Here is a 12,021-nt window from a genome sequence, read left to right as displayed (position 1 = left end):
GATTGGAACTGCAGACTGGGAGAAAGATCAAGACGTTGCGATCCGACAACGGTGGTGAGTATACTTCTGACCCCTTTCAGCAGCTATGTCGAGACGAGGGCATAGAGAGACACTTCACAGTTAGTCATACACCGCAGCAGAATGGGGTGGCAGAGAGATTAAATCGGTCTTTACTGGAGAAGATCTGATGCTTATTGTCGTAGAGTGATTTGGAGAAGATCTTTTGGGCTGATGCACTTACATATGCGAGCCACCTTATTAATAGGCTGCCTTCATCTGCGATTGAGGGGAAGACCCCTATGGAGATGTGGTCGGGAAAGCCAGCACATGACTATGACCAGCTCAAGGTATTCGGGTGCCCTGCATATTATCATGTTAGAACTGATAAATTGGAACCTCGAGCTAGGAAGGTCATATTTGTAGGATTCAAGCGTGGTGTCAAGGGATACAAGCATTGGGATCCAGTGGATAAGAAGATTGTGCTGAGTAGGGACGTCACGTTTGATGAAGCTTCTATCTTGAAGCTTCCCAGCTCTCATCAGGTGGAGAGCGACCCGACGGAGGAGATATCGCAGGTGGTGGAGATCGATGCAGCTCCACATTGTCCAGATGGTACAGTATCCATGCAGGTGCCGACTGAGGTGACGCCAGGCGAGCACGACGATGACACGGAGGATACGAGTACAAATGTGCAGGATCAGGAACCGACGGCTCAGGTTCAGGATTCTATTGCGGCTAGGAGACAGAGGAGAAACATACAGATGCCAGCACGGTATGCCGACACAGTTGCGTATGCACTTCCGGTGGAGAGTATCGATGAGTTAGTGCCTACTACATTCAGAGAGGCCGAGCAGAGTTCGGAGCTAGGTTGGTTGTGAAGGGCTATGCACAGGAGGAAGGAATAGATTATAATGAGGTTTTCTCTCCGGTGGTGAAGCATTCTTCGATTCGGATTTTGCTAGCTTTGGTGGCACAGTATGGTTTGGAGTTAGATCAGTTGGATGTGAAGACATCATTTCTTCATGGGGATCTTGATGAAGAAATATATATGACTCAGCCATTGGGATTCCGAGCTGCAGGGAAAGATAAATTAGTTTGCAGATTGAAGAAATCGCTATACGGTTTGAAACAGTCTCCTCGACAGTGGTATAGGCGATTCGATGGTTTTATGCTTGGTCATTCGTACACTCGGAGCCAGTTTGATCCTTGCGTATATTTTCGCAAGTTAAAAGGAGGTGCTGTTTGTTGGAAAAATTGTAAAGAAGAGAGTAAAGAAAATTTGACTTTGATTCCTTTGATCTCGATTACAACTTGATTACAAAAGAGAGGAAAACGAATTTGGTTTTCCCCTTTGTTTAAACTTGGGTTCTTCACGGTGGCGATGGAGTGCTTCCTTCAATTGCTCGCGTTGAATTTGCTCTCCGTTGACGATCCGACTGTCTCTCTCTCGTGGGAACAATGAACTTCTGTGGAAAGTTTGGTGTTTAACTCTGAATAAGTTTTTAAGAACTCTGAACGAGTTTGAACTCTGTGAGTAGAGTTGTTGGAACCGAATATTCGGTTAATGATCAAGCTGTCATGTTGCTGACGAATCCCCTCAGATTTGATCTTCTGAGATTGATTCAAAAATCCTATCTTTAAGGATTTCGCTGCTGCTGAATCTCCAACCTGTACGGTTTAGATCTTTTTCCTCCAACCTATGTGGTTCAGATGCCAAAAAATCCAACCTGTTGCTCTGTTGGGTTTGTTGAGCTTTTATAGGGGGATAAGAGGTTGTAACTGACCCCTATATCCGCTCCTACGTGGGTGAAAATCCCCTCAGAACGTGGGATAAACGGTTTTGGAACCGTTCGACTTATGTTTGAACAAGTCAAACGCCCATTCTGGCGTTCAGAACCCAACTTCGCTTCTTAGGATTCTTATGTTTGAACAAGTCAAACGCCCATTCTGGCGTTCAGAACCCAACTTCGCTTCTTAGGATTAAGACGCGAGGTTGGGTGTTAGCTGAACACCATTAAACGCGAGGGTCACTCACGTTTAGCTTGTTGCCTGCTTAGAAACGCAGGGGTCAGTGTTGGTTGAACCCCTATGAACGCGAGGGTCGCTCACGTTTGGCTTGTGCCTGCTTGGAAACGCGGGGGTCAGTGTTGGTTGAACCCCTATGAACGCGAGGGTCGCTCACGTTTGGATTCGTGATAGGTGGCTATGCAGGAGGAGATGGAATCTCTTCATAAGAACGATACATGGGAGCTTGTTGAGCTTCCAAAGGGGCGGAAGGCAATTGGTTGCAAGTGGGTATACACGAAGAAGGAGGGCATTGAGGGCACTCCATTGAGGTTCAAGGCTAGGTTGGTTGCGAAGGGCTATGCACAGGAGGAAGGTATTGACTATAATGAGGTTTTCTCTCCGGTGGTGAAGCATTCTTCGATTCGGATTTTGCTAGCTTTGGTGGCACAATATGGTTTGGAGTTAGATCAATTGGATGTGAAGATGGCATTTCTTCATGGTGATCTTGATGAAGAAATATATATGACTCAGCCATTGGGATTCCGAGCTGCAGGGAAAGATAAGTTGGTTTGCAGATTGAAGAAATCGCTATACGGTTTGAAACAGTCTCCTCGACAGTGGTATAGGCGATTTGATGGTTTTATGCTTGGTCATTCGTACACTCGGAGCCAGTTTGATCATTGCGTATATTTTCGTAAGTTGAAAGGAGGTGCGTACATTTATTTGTTGCTCTATGTCGATGACATGTTGGTTGCCTCTATTTCCAGGTCGGCTATAGATGAGTTGAAAGTTCAGCTTTCAAATGAGTTTGAGATGAAGGACTTGGGTGAGGCGAAGCGCATTTTAGGGATGGAGATCGGCAGAGACAAGAAGAAGGGCAGAATTTGTTTGACACAGGTGGCTTATTTGAAGAAGGTTCTACAGCGATTCCATGTTAGCATGGATACGAAGCCAGTTAGTGTACCTTTGGGAGCCCATTTGAAGCTTTCAGCTGGTCTTTCACCGAAGTCAGTTGAAGATCGAGAGTTAATGTCGAAGACTCCATATGCGAGTGCGGTTGGGAGCTTGATGTACGCGATGGTATGTACGAGGCCAGATTTGTCACAGGCGGTAAGCATGGTATCGAGATACATGCATGATCTAGGAGTGGGTCATTGGGACGCTGTGAAATGGATTTTGAGGTACATTCGAGGTACACTCAATGTTGGTTTAGTTTATGAGCGGGACACTACAGGTGGGCAGTTGTACATTGGTTATGTTGATTCGGATTATGTCGGGGATTTGGATAAACGCCGGTCTACTACGGGATATGTGTTTACTTTGACCCGTGCGCCGGTGTGTTGGAGATGCACCTTACAGTCGACGGTGGCTTTGTCTACGACGGAGGCAGAGTATATGGCAGTTACGGAGGCTGTGAAGGAGGCTATTTGGCTTCGAGGACTTTTGGAGGAACTTGGTATATCGCAGAGGTCCGTCACTATTCATTGTGATAGCATGAGTGCTATCTATTTGGCGAAGAATCAGGTTTTTCATGCGCGAACGAAGCACATTGACGTTCGTTATCACTTCGTTCGGGATGTTCTTAAAGATGGTGATGTGGAAATTGTGAAAGTCCACACGAAGGATAATCCGGCGGATATGCTCACTAAGGTGGTTCCGAGCAACAAGTTTGATCATTGTCGAAACTTGTTTCACATTCGTAATTGTTGAGGCCGTTGGCGGCCATTTGGGTGAACTACGTTCGGATTGATTCCTTGGGCAAGAGAATACGTAGGCAGTCTTTCAGATGCAGCCGGTTTGGATTAGTTGTTGGGGGTGAGATTGTTTGGACTCTCGTTCTGGTTCTCGACTTGTTGTGGATTGAGTTCGTACTGGACACAACAAGTGAGACATTTAGATTCTTTGATGTCGGCTCAGTTTTGGGAAAACTTCACCGAGGTGGAGAATTGTGACGTGGGGGTCTACCACGTGATTGAAGCCACCACGTGAATACGCGGTTTGCAGGCCCGGACCCGACTCGGGCTAATCGGGTCCGGGTCTGAGTCACCCATTTTGCCTGAATGAACAGGCCTAGGATAACGTTTCAGTCATTCGCCATTTATAAGTAGCTAAGGGTTTCTTTGGAAAAACATGTGACGTGGGGGTCTACCACGTGATTGAAGCCACCACGTGAATACGCGGTTTGTTTCCGCGGAGTCCAGCGGATAAAGAAGATGGCCCATGACCCGACTTCTTCCGCTGCATATATATAACAATTGTTAATTAATAGGGTTTTGGGTAGCAAGGGAGTTTCGGTATCTCTCTTCTGCAGAGTGCGAGGAGGAGATTTGTGAAGCAGCCGCAATTGGGACAGCAAAGGAGGTGTGCGAAGGAGTTGTGCGCGAGGTGGATTAATTTCGGTTGTTCCCTTTTTTGTTCTCTTGTGCGGCTACAGTGCATGAGAGTTTGGCTGTGAGAAGGAACAGAGTCGACCTTTGTTTTTGTGTCCTTTTGTGAGAGATATTTGTGAGGGATCTGAGAGTTTGTTTGAGGGTTTAGTTTGTGAGTGATTATAAATTACCCTAGTTGTATTCTCTCCCTCTATTAGTAGATCTCCCCCCTCCTTGCCCCGTGGACGTAGGCAATTTGCCGAACCACGTAAAAATTGGTTGTACTACTTTTGTGTGATTTGTAATAGCTTTTAGGATCCCTCGACAGGTCAGTCCTAGAACTGATGAGAGGAAGAGCCGATATCTCACTTGGTTGAGATATCCGCTTCAGATTCTTGTCTCCTTGGTGAGACGAGAATTCTTATTGCGATCTGACTCTCTTGTTGTGCTGCCGAAGTGCTGCCGAAATTTCCGCTGTGCGCAACAAAACAATGAAAGTTTACAATGAAAGTTTACGGAGATTTTGTGAGAAATTTGAAATTCAGGAGTGTTTAATTAGAAAAGAGTTAAGAGAATTTTGTGGGAATAGATACAATTTAGAATGTATTTTCTTTTTTTTCCTTTTTTTTTGGGTTCTTCTTCTAAGTTTAAGGTTCAATATTTCTGTGAATCAAGTACGAGGACGTTCTCTTTTGATTTTGTTAAGTGTTCTTTTATGTGTGAAGACATTTAGAATTAACTTTTTTTAATGTAAGGACATTTTAGAAAATTTAAAGTGCGGCTTACAAATCACAACGGTCAAAATGGATGTTTTATTTATTTATTTATTAAATATATAGTATAGATAATATATTTATTTCGTGTCCAGTGATCCAAAGGTTGATGTGGACTAACCAAATATTAATCATACTCGATCAGTCCTCTTAATTAATTACGGGAAACCTGTTCACCAAACCGATCACGTAAAAAAAACATGCATTTAGCACTGTATCATCTGGTGGTTAAGGTTGCCACCTTAATTTGCCTCAGATGTTGTCATATTAATAATTAATTAACTAGTTAGTCCATGTCATTTGATTAATGAATTAACTACTTTTTTGTCCCTTATGCTACATAATAAGTGATAAGGAGAAAAGCGAAGACAATTTTTAAAAAAAAAGAAAAGAAAAAAAGAAAAAAATAGCATAAACACATCATGTGGCTAGCCGCTAGCATTCTTGTGCTTTAAAATTCTCAACTACCCTTAACGATCACATGGAGCTACGTGGATTTTTGACTAGTCCACTCCGCATAAGTTTTTTTTTTTTAATTTTGTAAAGAAACCATTTACTATTTACTTATCAATTATGATTTATCAAATGAGAATAAATATATTTAGTAAAATAAGTATACTATATATAAAGAAATATGCATGACTTGAAAAGAGATCTCTTTGAAGGGAGAGAGGATCTAAATTTATTATTTTTAATACATACTGCCATACTGGATTTAATTCTTTAACAATGCACATGGCAAACAATTGAAACTCAAAAAGAGACCTATATACATTGCCAAAAACAAATTCAACATGTTTTAATCAAAATGACGAGCCTTGTCCTTTTGTCATTTTTCCAAGCGTGCATGCGCTGAAGAACATGCCTAGTAATTAGTTGCACATGAATCTTGAATTAAAATTTTAGGGGTTCGTTTTGAATGAATAATATTTAATATATAGCTCAATGTTGATCCTTTTGAACTTGTATTAGTGTACATTAAATGTACGTATAGAGACAATATTTCTCCATGGGGGATGTATGGGCTAAGTTAGATATACATGTCGATCCCTACACCACATGCTCATAAAATTCTAGAGATCGAAATATATAATTCTAGGAGAATGCTTTTGTGTTAAAGAGTTCAGTATATTAAGAACAAAGTTCAACAAAAATATCACAATATTGATGATCTAAATATCACTATATGACATTAATGTAAACATTATATGGATGTTTGTAGGGAGAACATAGTGCATTATAGTTCCCTCTCTCTTACCCATGTCAACGAGGCAAAAGTATACAAAGCCAAACGAAACTAACCTCTCTTGCGTCATTTTCACTTTCATAATTTTTCAAATCCGTCACCGATCGATAATTTGAATTATAGTGCACTATAATGTTTTGTGTGAGCGTCATAATCAATTACACATCAACAAAAAAATATAGATTGGTGAATAAATTTCCATTGTTCAATGTAGATAAGCGTACTTAGTTGTATTAGAGAAATAAATGCGTATCATTATGGGTGGGAAACGAACGAACCGAATCGAATACCGATATATTCATATTCGTATTTGTTTAAAATTATCGAATTCGAAGCTGAACTCGAATATCAAAGTCTAGTGTTTTTCAAATTCAAACCCGAATACTCGGTATATGATAAAATATTCATGAATATTTACGAATATTTATCGAATGTCGAAATATATTCATTACTTCAAAGAATTTAAATTTTAAGTGGAATTTAAATTTGTAAATAAAAACTACTTGTTCATAATTATGATGTATATATATTTAATTCGAATATTTGATTAGAAAACTTATTTAAGATTCTTTAAGGCTCTCAAATATAGAACTTAAGTAGAAAATATAAATGGATTGAAGATGTAGCGCCATATACTTAATAATACAAATCATGAGTGATTAAATCTCAAACGAATATTCGATGAGCAAACGAAACGAATACATATTTGATTAATGAACTATTAACCCACTATTTGTTAATTGTTTACTTCGTTTCCACCCCCAATCGTATCATGTAGATATCATGTGAAAGCTACATTTTAACGATGCCTCATGTTACTAAAATCAATGGCGTATTCAAAGGAGAAGGTACCAGAGTAGCTAACGGCCAAGAGGCTTGATCGGGCCCCGGCCGGGCCTGGTGGATGAGGGTCTGGGTCCAACGTGCGCCTCGACTCGGGTGCACCCCGGCCTCTCTCTCTAGAGCCCAAATGTCTAGTCCGCATCGTATCTCCTGCTGGTGGTGACGTTTGGTCTCTTTGATCAATCCACGCCGCTTGACGCGAAACGCGTCCTAACTGTTAACAGTTTCACAAAAATACGTGTGGAGCTCCTCCTACGTCGGATCCAACACTCTAGAAGCTTGTAGCTCTACGTGTCGACGTCGTAGTCGTCGGATTCGTGAGTTATCGCTTTCTCCGTGCCCGGCTACTCCTCTGTTTTGACTGTTGGCTGCAGAGGATAAGACTCCAGCGTTCCCACGTGTGACACGATGTGTGTGGGTCCCCCTGGGCTTGTGGGAGGCGGTTTTTTTTATTGGGTGCTGACTAGGGGCACACCCCAACCACACCTCCAACCACACCCCTCTCTCTCATTTGCTACAGTGCACCCGGCCCCACATGTGATTTTAAAATCACATGTGGGCCCGGTGCACTGTAGCAAATGAGAGAGGGGGTGTGGTTGGAGGTGTGGTTGGAGTTGTGCCCCTATCATTTTCCTTTTTTATTACATGATAATCGAATAGTACTGTTAATTACTGTAAACGTAGCATAGTCGCATTAACGGTAATTTGTGAAATGTTTGGAGCTGTGTTAGATCAAACGTTTGCTATTATTTTGATAATATTTTAGAGAGTGGTGTTAGGGGCACACCACCCACCACAACCCCAACCACACTCCCCCCTCTCATTGCTACAGTAAACCAGGCCCCACATGGGATTTTAAAAAATTTAAAATCTCATGTGGGGCCCGGTTTACTGTAGCAATGAGAGGGGGGAGTGTGGTTGAGGTTGTGGTGGGTGGTGTGCCTCTAACATTATTTTATTTTAGATTGACGGTTTTGAGGTTAGTTTTCATGACCCATGGATTTAATTCAAGCGTATGAGACATAATGAGCATACTAATGATTTCCTTGCATCATGTGAACTATTTTTTACAATTATATTTGCATGTATATCTGTATCCTTATGCGATTTTGGAGGATATGGGTATGAGTTTTTTCCCCTTTTAGAGGCTTACTCGTATCTGTATTTGTGACCGGTAAACAGATGTAAATATGATAAACATCATCTCCGATTAGTTTGCACATCTACATGCAACATGTATGGTTGTTTTGCAATATCACTAAAGAATCAACTAACCCTCTAATTGATGAAATTAAAATATTTAGCCATAAATTTTTTCCATGATATTCTTTAAGACGTAAGATTTCCCTCTTCTCTACACAAATTCTAGACAATTACGACTCAGTCAAGGAAAAAACTAATACAATCGTGAATTCAGTCTAATCACAAACCATACTTTTCTAAAATAATCAAATCTGAACCCTAATTAAACTGCGCTACTTTGTTTGCATCCAGATACAATCATGCATCTTCAATTTCATCGAACAAATAATTTCCTTGAGCAGATGTAGTTGTATCTTTGGGACCAAGTTATATCACATAATTGGGAACATTAGGCTCCAACTTGTCAACTCATCAACAACCTTTCTATCTTTTTATATGAGAGACATTAATTATCTTGCCCTATGCTCACGAAAATCCTCGTCTTAATTTCAAGCCTTAAATCCGTTACTAACCACTACTCGACGTCCAGATTTCGTGCAAGTCTCAAATTGCAGTTCTAGCTAAGGACGAGTAGGTCACAAGTTTTTGTCACAGGGACTACAGACAAGAAATTGTTGTAGATGAAGTTAAAGATACGTGAGGTTTGACTTTTGTCTACGCAAGCGCGGTTGCATCTTGAAGGATATATATAAGGGTGGCACTACAGGCACACCACCAACCACAACTTGGGACACACCCCTCTCTCAGCTACAGTGCACAGGGCCCACATGAAATTTTTAAAAAAATTTCATGTGGGCCCCGTGCACTGTAGCTGAGGGAGGGGAGTGTGCCCCAAGATGTAGTTGGTGGTGTGCCTATACCATTTCTGTATATATAAATTAAATATCAGTTTTATTCCACGTTTTGGTCTATAAAAGGGTGTTCAACCTATGAAGATACCCCTCAATTTTCACAACTCCATATATATATAGTTTCAATTTTGCGATATAGGAACCTTTAGTTGCCAGATTTGAACCCTCACTAAACTAATTGGGGGTTTACAACCTTCTAAATAATCGTGGTTGACAACCCCGACTATTTAGGAACCGGATTAAGATAAAATTGGTCTATTTTTGTAAATAAAACTCAAGAGGGCCTAATTTTTTAGGGAAAAAAATATGAAGGGGTTTATTTAGAAAAATTGTTCATAATACACCTTCAATTTTTAAAGCAAATCAAATAATTTTATGTAGTTAATTAATTATATCTTTGTAGGACCAAGCGTTTCACTTAAACGGGAACATTAGAATCCTCAACTTGTCAAACTTATTTAACAACGCCTCCCTCTCTCTCTCTCTCTCTCTCTCTCTCTCTGGGACGCATTATATATCTTGCCCTGTACAACTCATGATTAATCCTTGTCTCTTAAGCCTTAATCCGTTACTAAAAACTAAACATTAATTTCGTGCAAGGATCAAATTGCAGTTCAAAAGACGAGTGCGTTACAAGGTTAATTTTGTCACAAGGAGTAAAGACAATCCATGTGTGTGCTTACACCAAATGCGGACCCGGGTCAAACCAAACCCAAGTCTCTCTCTCTCTCTCTCTCTCTCTCTCATGTGCTGTCGATCCCCAGGCTGGGTCATTTTTGCTACTGTTGGATAAGGTATTTTTCACTGTCACTGCAGTATGTTTGTCATTGACTAGTGAATTCAGCGAATATTTACACCAGTTCTGTTGAGTCTGGACTACTCAAACTCCGAGTTAGATCCGGATTTAATGGTCAGGCCCGGTTTCAGTAGGCTTCTTGATGATCGAGTTAGAAATGTCTATAAAACGGTACCTTAACTTAGGACTTTTAGTATAGAGAGATACGATATTTTTTTGTAATCAGGGTTCAACAGAAGGTGTAACCGAATTTAAGGGTACCGTGAGAGAAGTGTTTCACAGTTTTTACTCGTGCAAAATATTATAATTTAGAGGTGGTAGTGGATTGTTTTTTATTCCCGTAGCTTTATTTTTTATTGAGAGTTAATTTTTCACGTCAATAATTTTGTGTGAGATTCTATTTGCTGTGTTTTAGAGTCCTTAATAGACCTAATTAAAATCCCAACATTTTCAAATTTGTACATGTTCAATCATTCGATCTACTAGGTACGATCGATACAATAGATGGTGACCATTGAATATTTTCTTCAGATAAAAAAGCCCAATTCTAGTGAGTAAATAGGAGTGACATATTTCTCAGGACACCTAGTTATTTTCGTTGTTGACGTGACGCACGTTCAAAATTTGTAGCCCACTAACGCATGTTCGTACGCCAGATCACGAGGACACCAGCCAGCTGCATGACCCAAAGCGACCCATTTTTATGTACTTAAATAAATTTAATCCCAAATTAAGGACAAACTGATCACGGTTTAATCTCCACTTCGAACCCTGAGAAAGAAAAAAAAAGAAGAGATAATAGGGATTCGGATCCTCTTCACTACAAAAAAAAAATAGTGGAGGGACCACTACATAATCATAGTCATTGATTATCTAGCTGATGGTTATGATTTTTTCTTTTAGTGCAAATTAGGAATGAGTGCAATACACATGGGTATGGTAAGGATTAGATTTAGATTGTACCATAACCGCCTACTAAATAATCAACGCTTAAGATTAAAAGTAGTGATCTCTCCATTACTTTTTTATAGTGGAGAGGATCCAAATCCAGATAATAGTCCCCCAAAATTAGTCCACTGACTCCCCCACCCCCTCTCTATAAATACCAAGCCGCCCGCAGCTCAACTACAACTAACAAGCTCGATCTCTTCTCCGCTTCGAACTTAATTCCGTTATTTATCACTTCTGTAATAATAATAATATCGATCATGGATCAGCTGTGTATGGATGAGAAGTGGAAGCTCTCAAAGAAAGCGAGCAGAAGCAAGAGATCATCGTCAAGCATGGTGATGGCGGCGAGCAGGAAGGGGAGGAGGATGACATCCCAGAGGTCTTTTACGAGGAGGTGTGCTTCGTTGGTGAAGGAGCAGAGAGCCAAGTTCTACATCGTTCGGCGCTGCGTTACGATGCTCCTTTGTTGGAGGGAGTATCCATAGATTTAATTTGATTCATTAATATTGTGAGTTTTTTTTTTTTTTTGGCCCCCTTCCTTTTTTCTGAGATGGGTTTTGGTTGCCGTCCAAGATTGGAGAGGAGGAACTAACCGAGAATTTGCGGGGTTTTTTTTTTTGTGGGTTGGTAGTGTGTATATGGCGATATATATGTGGTGGTGGCTTTGGGTATTTATTTTTGGGTGCAGTTGAAATGGAAGTGAATGAGCAAGGCACCTTGGCCTTCATGTAGAAATTAAGAGTACTCTGCTTTTGATTTAGAATTCTCTCAAGCGGGTAGATAATAAAAATTATTTATAACTTATATCGAATGAAAAAAAAAATTTGATGTATTTATCGTGGCAATTATATTTGAAACGAGAGGATCCAAATTCAGTGGACTCTATTTCTTTTACGAGGAATTTGGAGTTGCGAGAGACGCGGTTATAAAACCCAACGTAATTTGAGTGGCTCTGATCATATATGATGTTATGAATCAAAAT

This window comes from Asparagus officinalis, chromosome 2, assembly GCF_001876935.1.
Source record: "Asparagus officinalis chromosome 2, Aspof.V1, whole genome shotgun sequence".
Lineage (NCBI taxonomy): Eukaryota > Viridiplantae > Streptophyta > Magnoliopsida > Asparagales > Asparagaceae > Asparagus > Asparagus officinalis.
The sequence above is the reverse complement of the archived record's forward strand: the minus strand, read 5'-3'. Positions refer to the sequence as shown.